Source organism: Cygnus olor, chromosome 17 (genome assembly GCF_009769625.2).
Source record: "Cygnus olor isolate bCygOlo1 chromosome 17, bCygOlo1.pri.v2, whole genome shotgun sequence".
Taxonomy (NCBI): domain Eukaryota; kingdom Metazoa; phylum Chordata; class Aves; order Anseriformes; family Anatidae; genus Cygnus; species Cygnus olor.
The window spans coordinates 7,095,564-7,108,956 of NC_049185.1; the positions used below are offsets into that span (position 1 = coordinate 7,095,564).

General features: G+C 39.5%; 1 protein-coding gene across 21 annotated transcripts in view; it reads right to left on the reverse strand.

The window, feature by feature from the left end:
• The window catches only part of ARVCF (ARVCF delta catenin family member), a 267,046-nt gene that overhangs the window by 27,139 nt on the left and 226,514 nt on the right, over positions 1–13,393 (reverse strand). The window lies entirely within an intron of this gene.

Sequence of the window (13,393 nt, forward strand, 5' to 3'; positions counted from 1 at the left end):
AGGCCAGAGTGGAAGCAGCACGAACAGAAGGTTTTCTTCAAGTTCTCTAACACAAAAATTGCCCTTGCAGCTCAGGTTTTCATTGTAAAGCATTTGGGTAGTTAATTCTCATGGATTTCAGCTGGAAAACCTAATGCCTTCACGAACAGAGATTTTCCAACCACCCTCAAAGCACCTTGTCCATATCCAGTCCAGGGCTACAGATGGTGAGAGGCAAGAAAAGGTGCTGCTGCTGCTCCTCCCTCACTGAGCTGCAATACACAACACTAAAGGTGTGGAGGGAGGTGATAGTCTTTTTTTTCTGCCAACCACTTGCCAACTTCTCAGAAAAGCAAGAAAATTTCTATTAAATGTAAATATGTCTGATGTACTGACTGCCTGATAATTGGTAGAGCTGACAAACAGTTTTGCCCATAAAATTAATAGGTTTCCTGGAAACACGGATCTTGCTATAAAAGTTGAATTTGGACTAAATTGTGAGATACGACAAGATGATCTGGACAGAAGTAGCTCTCTGAAGCCTTAGCGGCCCAAACACATTTTACAACCACAAATAAATCTATCTGTAAGTAAAAAGAAAATAAAAAAAGATTTGGGCCTCAGCTCGTAGGAGGCAATGAATGAGATACTTAGTTGAAATGAACAGAGTAAGCACTGAGACATTTTTCAAGAGACAGCATAGGAATGTTAGATAGCATCCAACTGCAGTCTATCCCCATTTTAACCATCCTACAGGCACGGCCCACATTCACAAACCACCAGAGTCATATGGGAAATTCCACATCAATGCAACAACAGACACTACCTCAAAGCAATTCGAACAGCTTCCTTGAAACCACTTCATCACTGTTAAAATAACGAAAAGATCCTTAACCCTGGAAAACAGGTCATTTAAGGCAGTTTTCAATTCCAGTGCAGCTTTCTTATGATAACATAATGCAATTAAAAATTGAGCTTAAAACTACTCATGAAAAGTTTTCAAGCAGAAGCTGACACATACTGTGGAGGTTGTTCATGTCTATGGAAACTCTGAAAAGGTCAACATAAGTGCAAATGGGGTGAGGTACTTCTTCAAGAGTATCGAAGTTTCTATTATATTGCAGCATATACCCATTTCTAATCATTCATATATGCATGACAGTGTTCTTCTCTAACTTCACATAGGCCATCTCAGCCCACAGCTGGATCTTGAAATAGGCCTCCAGACTGCAGTGATGTTTGGGACACCAAATTGCAAGTGTTCAGGAAAGCTGGAATCATCTCACAGAAAACTGTCAATACAGTTTCATTTCATTGGGTTTAATCTCTGTATTGCTTTCAGCAAGCAAGTAGGACTTGTAAAGAACCTGCTTTTGCTGGGATTTAGCTATTAAGCAAAAACTTGCAGAACTAGAGTCATACATGGCTTTACCAAGTCTCAAGTTTTAGATACTAGCAGTAACCCAAAGGGAAGCAGTCTCCTAGAAGTAACCCTCTCTAGACGTTTTCCTATTCATGTCCCCTCATATTTTGTAGGGGTTACATTAGATTAAATGTTCTTCCTGGCTTTGTTTGAGATGGACGTGAAGAACGGACATTTTGAAATGGAGTGGGTTTTCTACCTCTCTTGTTACCATGAACCAGTTGGAAAGAAATTGCTTCAGGAATCATGAAACAATCTCTCCTCTGAGCTCTGCCACTGAAATGCTCTGTAAATCTGCACAGCTACTTTAGCAATCTGTATTCTCCTTTTCCCTCACACATGATTTCTGTCTTGCCTATCTAGACTTGGCCTGTTCAAGTACACTGTCATAGTGTCAGGCTACTGGTAAAAGTTAGAGACTGAAGTTGCTCTAAATGGCTCCTACAAAAGCAACAATACATTCAGTAAAATACGGAGACCTCAAGGCATGCAAAACATGACTAAACTGGATGTGAGATGGAAGGATTGCTCTTTTGTGTCCTCGCTCCAGATAAGCCTCAGCCATAGTCCATTCCTAAACAGACAAATAACACTTCATGCTAGTGTAGACTTTTAGTTTTCCCTATGACCAAGGCAGAGAAAATTCAGGGCTGAAAGTAATGGTCTGAAAGGCTGAAATAAAAATGCTCTCCTTTCTTCCACATACTGATCAACATTCACACAGATCATCTGAAAATGCCTGGGTCAGCAATCAAGCTCTCAGTAGGTTCAGAGCAAATAACAGTTGGATTGACATTGCTTTCCAAACCACGCAGAGGTAAGATTGCTCTCCCACTCCCCTCCAAAGTTGACAGGTAAATTTAAGTGTCTACTGTATGATGTAAAATGCCCGCCTCGTAGTTCAAGGTCATTTTACTTCAATCCACAGTTAGATGTATACGGCATATTAAGTCATGTCATTGCCCTGTCATGATGGAGAAGAGGGGAGCTTTTAAGCCTGTGTAGAGCACTCAGGGTTGTAGAAATAAATATGGCTTTCTAGAACAGCTTTCACATTCAAGATCTCGAAGTGGTTTACAAAGTAATGAGTCAGATAATATGACTGCAGCAACTGTGTAGGTAAATGCACCAGAAATTAATGCTGAGAAAACAGAAGTTAATTTTTCGCATTCTATTTGCCTTTCTGCAAAACACATCTGCAGCTTCAGCCTGACTAATGAGCACCAGTAACTTCTGTAATTTAGAATTCACAGGTTATATGACATTCCAGTTTATTTTAATTTTCAGATTAACTCCATGATTAAAGCTTTCCACTAACTCTAATAAATACTGCTCAAGCAAAAGTGGGAAAATATTAGCCACCTTACTGCATGTACTTCTCCTGTATTGGTTGTACTACCAGGCAGGCCTCCTTGGTCTGATCTCTAGTACTTCAATTTGCAATTAGTTCAGAATCACCTACCTTCCATTTTTGTTGTCCCTTTCTCTCTCCTCCATCATTAGCTGTTAGAAGCATACCATCAATGATTGATTAACAGTGTTATGAGGAATCCATGGTTTATTGTGCCGACACCAGAAAAGTGCATATCATAAGTAAAAATAGATTTTTTTTTAAAAAAAGCCATACCTTGAAAATCTGTGTATAAATATGTATATAATCAACCTGAGAGCCAAAAATTAAGAGGCATTTTGCATATTATGCTCCTTTTTCCCCAAGTGCCCTGGGCAAATGGGCTCTCATACTTCTTCCCTTCTGAGTTGCCTAACTAGCTGCTGTGGGTTAAGCCATTTTGAAAAACACTTGTCCCTAAGAAAAAGAAATACACTGTTTCTTTGCATGCTGACATTTTTTGGCTGACTTGGTAATCAGTTAACAAAAATAGTCACAGAGAACAACTTTGATGAGAAAGAGTGTGGGAGGTGACGTGGGCTGCCCCCTGCTCAAAGCAGGCTCAGCGCTGAACCAGAACCAAGTTAGTTCTGACTTTGTCCAGTCAAGCCTTGAAACCCAGCAAAGCTTCTCTGTGAACCTGTTCCAATGCTTAACCTGCATTTTTGTGTGCGTGAGTACTAGACACGATGGTCAGGCTATCCAAGACAGAATTTTAAGTAAGATTCAAGAGATATCAGGCTAACGTTGAGTTTTGAAAACACCTGAGCCGTGTAGGCCTCTGAGAAAGCCATCATCCGCCTATTCCTCCCCTGAAGGCACAGCCTTCATAACACTCACGCGGAGCTCTAACTACTGCCTTTACTTACACACACACATTATTTCTGGAAGTCTGGCCAGGGACTAAAACCCCACATTATACCAGTTTTCTGCCTCGGCTGCTCTGAAACTTTCTGCCGGTCCCTTAACTTGTCAAGTAGCTTTGTCAGCAGAACCCTGCTGCCTTAACTTCTGACAGATACCAGAGACACTTGTAACTTGTGCAACAAGGTTTTTGCAATTGATTTTGACATGAAACTTCATCTCTAAATTCTGGCCAATACTGAGTTCCTCTTTCTTGTTTTTCACAATAATACTGGCTAGGCGGTAGGACAATTTTCTGATTTGCACCTCTCTTCAAAGTGTAATATCTCATTTTTTACACTTAAGCTAGAAGGGGTAAAAAGTCTGTGAGCTTTCATTGCTGTTTCTTAAACAAAACCAAAGAAGTCATATGGCACAAATTTAACATAAAGCAGCAGTTTTGGATGGATGGATGGATGGATATCTCACTGCAGTGACTAAGTCCCAAGGCTGAGGCAGTTCAAGTTATGTGAGATAAACACTGCCCCATCATAGAATCACTCAGGCTGGAAAAGACCTCTAAGATCATCTAGTCCAACCTTTAACTAACTTCTGCTTTTGTTTCTGGCAAATTTTCTTGGCATATTCTCATTTTATGAATAGTCCTTGGTCAGCATCTGTATAACGAGCTATGCTCTGCAATAACAGACATTTTGTTTCGGAGTAACAATTAGCATTGCTTGTCAAATAAAAATGCGAAGTGAGACGTACAAAAACATACACACAAACCAAAAGCCTGGAGGGAGAAGAGTACTAACTATTCTCAGAACGGGACAAACAGTGCAGGGAAGGTTGCGAGCACAAAAAACATAACTGAAAACTAACACATTCCAACATTAACTATTTTACCCTGAGAAATGGTAGCCAACATGCAAGTCCAGTCAGTGATTCAAGGATTAAGATCCTGTTAGCTGCCTCTGAATTGCCAGATAACACATCGCTGAAACTAAAGTAAATGCTGTAGCTGGGCTGTAAAATTTGCTGAGTTTTACAACAGGTACCGTAACAGCAAGTTATGTAATGGTTTCTCAATACATTTATCTATGCAAAGCATCATAAATAAGGCAGCTGAACTTCATAAAAATACAAAGCGTGGCACGAGTAACAAGAACACTAAGCAATTCCCAGTATTATGTATTTTCAGACTACTCTCTGCACTGGGAAGTCATCACAAAATATTCCAATTTCCATTCACAAAACATCCCACTGGAGTAAGCTACTACCACACACCTTGAACAGAAGTTGTTTTTATTTAATATTCATATCACTGCAGTGCTAGCAACAGTTATGATACCCAATACTTTGGCCTAATTTGCTGTTTTCACAAACATATCATGTACACTCATTCTGCACTGGTTATCACAGCAGCAGTGAAAATACCAGTACTTATTCTACTGAAGGCAGTGGAATTAGCTAGACTTCATGAATGAGTCCACTACAGCTCTGGCATCTGAATGCAATTAACTCGCCTAAGGCCACTCAGCAAGTCAGTAGCAATGCTGGAATGTGAAAACGAGACTTCCTTACTTCCAGCTCTGTCTTTGCTGAAACCTCAAATCACTCGATCTCCTCAGTAGCTGCCATAATTACTATGTGCTTCAGTGGAATTCCTACTGTTTAGTTTTTCATAGGCTATTTTATTATGCGAGTATGTATAGGCTGTTCTAGTTGAAGATGTTATAACCACATACACTGTAAGTCTCATTTCTGTGCATTTGTAACTTGGCCACAGATTCCTAACAGACTGGAAAGGGAATTTACCACCAGAGATTCTTGTCTTTTGAAGATACAGCTAGTTGTTATAATAAATCTATAATCTTGGGTGTCAGCCCTATGCAAGGAGGAGCTGGAAACTGACTACGGGAATTATTTTAATCCTAAAGGACCTAAAGATGGAGAGGGACAATCTTGTCTCCAATTGCCAGCTTCTCCCCTCCACATGCTGAGGAAGTCTGAACATTCAAGAACGCAAGGGAAGGATAAAGAAGAGGAATAGTTGTGGATGTTCATCCACTGTTCCTGGGATAACCAAGGACCTTCTGGTGTGTCAGTTTCTTCTCATTCAGAAGGAAGAGTTTTAAACAGTTCAGGAAGCAAGTTGTCTTCCTGACGCATCTCGCATATTCCCTCTAGCTGCTAAGGCAGAGGAAGAAGACGAAGGGAAAAGGAGGAGCTCTAGAGGTAAACAAGTTATAATGAAGCCAAAAGTAGTGATGGACATGAAGAACCCTGTCACGATTTCATAAAGATGTTCACATTCTCAGCTCTGTATAAATATAGGCCTGAAATAAATTTCCATATCGCTACAATCACTCCTGTTCCCTTGCCCTTCCAGCAGTTGTGTCCACTGCTCCCCAGCTTAGATTTCAAAGCTACATGATCTAAAACTGAAAAAGACATTCGTGCCATGAAGTGTCCATATTGGATGTGAGGAGAAGTGATAACATCCACCTGCTTAAAGCTTTGCCATGGCGATCTCTCACAGACAGAACAGACCTCAGCTTCAGAAAGAACCTTTGCAGCTGGAAGCATGTTCTAATATGGCACATTTCAAATCTTCTCAAAGCCCTTGTGAGGACTAATAAGAATTAACCTTACTTACAGTACCCTTCTCAAAAAGTTATGGTCCTCACTGAGTGCCCACATGCAGGGTTAGAATCGAAGACAGGATGACAAAAATAATCCATCTGTCCACCACCTACTACACCTACACAGCAGCAGCTGTAGAAGATAAAGTACTGGGTGTCAGAATTCCAACTTGGCCCCAAAACAAAACCCTAAATATACTTTGGTTTGAGATGAGGAGCTGGAGAGCAACAGTGAAGTCAACCTAGCCTTCCTTTTCTCCTGAAGCAGAAATCCACCAGAACTTGAAGCCAGCTTCTCACACAAGCACAAGTAAGAACAGAATGCTTTCACTCCTGGACTGTAAATAAACAGGTGTTGTTAAAAACCCCAAAGCAGGCACAGTAAGTCTCACATACCTGATATCTGACAGCTGTTATGCAAAGGTACAGAGATAACAGCATGAATACATCCAAACCAACTCATCTGTTATTTGTCCACTACTAAACATTTCCTAAAACCTCACAGCTGGATGCAACCACTTGCACCTGACTTGCTCCTTCCCAACCCAAGGCTCCCGAGACAATGCAGCAATATAAGATATCAGCTAGAAGAGTGGTGGCTTTTTTTTTCCTTCTACTCTTTACTACTTATACCCAAGAGCTGCTGCATGTGTTCTCAAATCCATGTATTGCTCTCTATTTTGCACCAGAGTATCAGATTCCACTGACTTCCCACTGCCATCTGAGTAAATAAAAACAGACAAGAAAAAAAGCCTGTGGGTACCAGTAGGCAAAACAAGATACTTGGGGAAAATCTGCCACATTAACTACTAAGCCAGTTCAACACCTGTTAAAAAATAGGCTGGGTCATATAAATATATATAATTTTAACCTTATGCTACCAAATTATGCAGAAAGAAACAGAAGTCGCTCCATGGACAAAAATCTTTATATTGCCAGGCTGTTCAAGGTTTACCAGCTGTACAATATAGCAAAAAGAAAAGAACAACCCTTAAGAGTTGTGCTAATGATTTATTTTATGCAACATCTGTGCAGCAAGGTGAGCTTATCACAAGGTGAATCAGTAACTGCCAGGACTGCTTTAACAATGAAGTCCAGCAGCTCTGAGTGTGACAAATCCAACAGAAAAAAACAACTGATCCTGGCAACAGGCAGCAAAATTGAGAATAGCAAGCAACAAGGAACATCATGACAATGGAGCAGCGTTGGTTCAACAGGTTTCAAAGCCAGCTACTTCTGCAAAGATACGACCCTTCTTTCCACTTGTTTCTTCTACCTTTTTGTCCTACATAAAACTTCTCAAGCAAGAATTAAGAAACATTTCTAATCAGGTACAAACTTAGAGCAAATTTCCTTGTAGGTACCCTGGAGCACATACTGGGACCAAGACAGAGACGGAAGTCAAAGAAACACCTCACCACTGCAGTCGAGTCACTACCACCCATCAGTGCTCACCTCATCTAGAGTTTATAGAGAACTTGTGCTGTTTGTAAAAAAAACAAAAAACAAAAAGAACAAAAAACCCACCACACTGTTAAAAGAAGAACACTTCTACTGAAACAGTTTTCTGTTTTAAGAGTTTTTTTCAAGTTAAGTACTGGAGACAGGATTTTGCACTTTATTTAAAATCCGTGCTAAGAAAGTAGCCATTAAACCCTAAACGCGTGTCAGGGCAGGTTACAACTTTCAAAGGCTTTGGCCAGGCTACTTAAATATTTTTTCTATACAGCACTTCGTATTAGTTAAAGTTGCTTGCATTGTAATGTCAAGAACAATAATTTATTTCAGATTCATTTGTTCCATTGGTGGAAGATGTGTCAGAGCAGAAATAAGATGCAAGGTCTAACAGTGTCACCGTAACCCACTCCTGGACCTCCAATCCACATTCCAGCTCCAGCTCCCCATATGATTTTTCAAACCCTTCAGTCTCAGCCCTAAACTTAAGATTTACATTCTATAAAATTAAACCCATTAAGATCACAAGTAAGAGTTTCCCTCTGTAGAGCACAACTCAGAAGACCAGGAAGCAATCCCACTGCCATGCTTCACAACCCAGCTTTGATCAAACAAGTGACTCAACGTAAGAACTGTAATAGATGATGAAAATAAAGCAGAACATTCCAGAACAATTAAACTTCTGCACTACAAACAGGCAGTCACAGAATGAATGTGCGCACAAGAAAGGAAAAAAAAACACTGGTGTCCATTCTGAATTCCTAGCAGATTTAGGGAAAAAGGATTAGAATTTATAGGTACAAGGCTAGAGGAAGTTTGGCAAGGGCAGGCTGTATAAGAGAATTTTTCTATCCAAGCTAATAAATTTTCTCTGACTCAAAGCACTGGAAGACAGATGAGAGATCTTTCACTACTTTGTAAATTACAAAAAAAAAAAACAACACAAAAAACACAATACCACATGGTAGCAAAAAAGAACATTTTACTTGGTAAAGCAACAGAAATACAAAATACTTAATTCTGATAGGAATTCTATCGCCATGCATGAAATACTTATAAGATGTTAATACAAGAACATGTTACCTGCTCTCACAGAGGAGATCTTCTCAGCCCCTCAGTTTCCACTAGCAGGCACAGGAGGGGTGTGGATGTACCGTTAATCAAGCAATTCCACTCACTCACCATACAACAATCAAAATTAATAACTGAAGGGAGATGGAAAGAGCAGGTGAAAGCTTGTGTCAACATTTAAAGATTTCAGGAAAGCAAATTAAAATGGCAGTGAAATGAGAACAGAAGCTAATCTTAATTACAAACAAAGTCAGAGTAAAGCTTCAGTGAAGTTTCCTCTCTCCCCCACTACAGCGTTGCCTATAGCTGAAGACAAATTGCTAGCATTTTGGTCATCTACTAAGTTAAAGTCATTACCCTGACAGTGCCAGGAAGTCTAATTTCCTGGAGCAGTAACACACAGATTTATAAGTGAATTTAAACACTCACCTTCTGGAATAGAAAATCTATCATCAGCACTGGGCTATGTGGAAAGTGACTGAGTATTTGAGATAACAGAGAAAGAAGAAATTCACCTGCTGACAGAAGGTCATGCAAAATCTCATTCCCTACGTACACAGGCTACTGACCAGGGTAAGTGTACGCACAAGGCTGAGCTTCTGAATATACGCAGCTTTTCTTTCAGGTCCCTGCTACAACAAAATGGATTTGTTCAAATATAAGCATCTTTATTGCTAGCCCAGTATTTCTGCTCTACTCTATTCCTATGCTTATGTTCCCATTAAAATGCAAGTAAGCTTAAATAATCAAAAGAGAAAAGAAAAATTAATAAAGACTTTAACTGATCTATAGGAGAGAATGAGTTAGCTCATCCACCAGGCTGGAATATACCTGAACACATGTCCTTTTGGCTGAAAAATTTCAGCTCCTGAATGAGACGAACTGAAACTAGAGCTTAACTTCACTTTCAACACCCAAAGCAGCTTAGAGCATCCACTTTTACGCTATTAGATATATGCAAGCATAAGAAAGAAGTCAAGAGATTTGTCTAAACTAAATAGCGTACTGCTTTGGACTTAATTAGGAATAACTGACCAATTACATACAAAGAGCAGACTTGCTTTTCTGATGAACAGAGGTGGACAATCCAGCACCTTCACATCAGAAGGATCAAACGTTACAACCTTCATAACATCTTCAGAGGGCTGACATATATCAGTGCTGATTCTTTTCAGAAAATCTTATCTCTCAATCTACCAGTCTGCCATCTGAGACACTGCTTTCCACTGCACAGATATGATTAATCTTGATCTTTTCCCCACTGTATGAGCCTCCTGTCACTAGTCCTGCTCAGAAATAAGGACTTTGCTCACAAAGCCAAGGAACTGTACTACGCTACGTATTTAACGTGCACACAGGAGAAATCAACATTCATACCAAGGTAGCGCGGAAAGAGCAGTCTGCAGAGGAGTCAGCCAACGCTGCTGTCAGTGACCTACTTTATATTAGGGAAGGGATTTTAGCAAGACTGTTTTTTCTCCCAGAAGTAGGAATTTTTTGAAAGTACTAAATTTAGCAAGGTCCTAAGGACAGCATTTGTAATTTCTTGTCAGTGCTGTCCCCTTCTCATATGGCTCTATGCAAGCTCTTATTGTTTCCCCAAATTTATCCCCTCTCCCTGTCTGTCAGGAAAAAAAAATAATGCTCCTTTCAACAAAGAGGAAACAAGAAGCATCTCTTCGACAATCCTTCCTCATGAGGACAGCAGTACTCTGGACGCTGCCGGAGCATATATATTTTTTTTTTTAATATCAGATGAGACAGCTTCTGAAAGCATTACAAGATCTCTCATCTGACATTATCCAGTTTACTACAAATGATAACCCTGAACTGGAAGCATCCCCTGCTAGAATGCCTAGCACATAAAGTTATTACAGGTTTAGAAATGGTTTCAGGGCTGCTCAAATGCCGTGCTGCACAAAATCTGATTTCCATTAAAAAAAAAAAAAGAAACAAGAGCAATCAAAAGAAAGAGGACTCTAGATCATCCCTTATTAAAAAAAAAGATGGCCTTCATTCATTCTTTCCTCTCCAGAGCAAACAAATTCCAGGAAGAAATTACTAGTATTTAAACCAGGTAATAACCCCAAATTCCCTTTATTCTATTCAGGACATGAAAACGTTCATAAGCTATCTTGAAAGAGACTGAACAAATCTCTGCCATACAAACAGACATTTACCTGTCCCATTAGCCCACAACTTGAACTCCTAAAGGTTCTGCTTTTATGATGTTCACCTATGCGATAAGCAGAGATTCCTGTAATTAAAGTCATTCTGAGACCAAACAAAATTTCCAGAGATGATAGAAGATAGGTTTAAACTAGTTCACATTTTCTAGATTGCAGTTTTTCAAGTGATCATAAGCACAGTGTCAATTTAGCTCAGTGATCACATCTAATATTATTCTATAAGGAAATCATGTCATCAGCTTCCTAAAGCCTGTTTAGATCCACCAGATAAACACCATGGATGTTGACTCAAGATTACAGGAAAGTTAACAACACTGCATCCCAAGGTTTAGTTAACTACCACAATGTTCATTTGCTGCACTGCATGAACAAATCTTATTACCCCAGTTTCATTTGCCCACAAAGATTCCAGCTGAAAACTCACTTTAATATGGCTTTAATAATACATGAAAGAGATTAATCTATAATTGTTGATTTTTGAAATAGCACTTCATTGTGTCACTCAAACTGAGTGCTTTTGATCATTAAAACTTGCATGATTTTTCAACCTTAGTAACGAGGTTCTGCTTCAGCTGAGAGCTGATCTCATCAGAACCAATTATACTCTATGGCATACATCTGACCTGAGCTTTTAAGGGTTTTGAAACTGCAATTTTATTTTCCTTATCTTACTGAACAATTCAAAGTCCTAGCAATTTTGTTAGGACCTTTAATATCCAGGAACTCTCATGTAAACTAGATGCTTAGCAGGAAACTGCTGGTAAAAGAAAACAAAAATGTGTCACAATTTTTGTCCGCCCTTTAGGCACACAAATGAATAGTTCCTCATGCCTTTTCCCATGCAAATGGGCTTCTTTCAAAACTGGGGGATTAATCGCCTAACCCAATCTAGTATGAGATATGTAGTCAGATCACAATCTATTCCATTTAGATTAAATTAGGGTGTCTCCAAAACTGTCAAACAAACCTCTTCAAGAGTGTGCCATTTCTAGCAATTGAATATGATAACGAGCTGCATAAGCTCAGATAGCAAGACATAGCTCCCATCAGACACACTACAAAAATTCTACCATTAGCAAAGCCACATCAAAGACTTAAAACTTATTTTAAATAAAGTTATTCAAGATATATTCCTTTGCAGAAATCCTTGATATCCGTTTTTCCTTTACTGGCACCTACATTCCAATCACATTTATAAAACAATTAAAGAGTTGAAGCCCTTGCTATATTTTGACACCCCCCCCCTTTTTTTTTTTTTTTATTAACACCCTACCCTTAAGAAGTCTCCTTGCTTTGCAATGTGATCAGTGCCCAGCCCTGAATTGAAGACACTGAAGTGAAAGTTGGTTAAGAGACGTTTCCTGCAGCTCCCATAACACGATGGCATTGTACCTTATAGGAGGTGCCTTAGTATCTCATGCAATAATACACCAGATGGAAATCTGTGTTTAGACATCAGCCTAGAAACCTAGAAACCCATTGTACAGGGTGTCTGTAAATTAATTAGATCCATCTATATATTAGGATTAGTTCGTATATCATCAAAACAGAACTCCACTGCCCATGAATTTAACTGAGTGCAGCACTTTACATGTGCAATTATTGTGCCATTACTGACCATTATTACATCTCTAAGAATGTTAGATACTGCCTCTGCTGCTGCCCTCAGTTTACAGAAAGGAAATTGAAGCACAAAATTTGATCAAGGTCGCTGTGGTGGTAGAATTCAGGTATCCAAAGAAAATCCAGAGATGTCTGTATACTCTCTGGAACTGTACATGTGATACAGGAAGAATTTAATTTTCCTTTGGAAGAATACTCTGGTAGTCCCCAGCACTTACAGATCGTTAAGGTGAGGGTGCTCTAGAAGAGCTTCTCCTGCAAGGCCAGGCTGACAGGGTGGCACCACAGCAGTTGCCACAACAATGGTTGGATCTGCAGTGATATTGCACACACTTCAAAAACCTGTACAAGTTTCAAAACACCGTCCAATGCTGTAAGAAGCCTGACGAGACCCAAATCATCTCCTAACCTCCAATCAAGGAGAGAGCACCACACATACAGGGTGGGATGCAGATCATCTGTACAAGATTTCACCTCTGCCAGAAGCTGAAATGCAAAAGCACAACACAGAGAAACTGAAGAACTATAGAGATGCCAGGAAAGGGAAAAGATGAGCGATAAGTACACTCAGCTAATGCATTTCTTAATTCCTTACATTCAGGTTCAGTGCAGGCAATTTGCAAATGGAGTTGTAAAAGACAACCGCATGCATTTACCCTTCTATGGAGGTACACCACCTAATACCAAATCAGACAGGCCTCTTTGAGATTCCCCCCATTTAGCAATTTAATATAAAAGCTGATTATATCCAGTATTAAATACTAAATAAGCT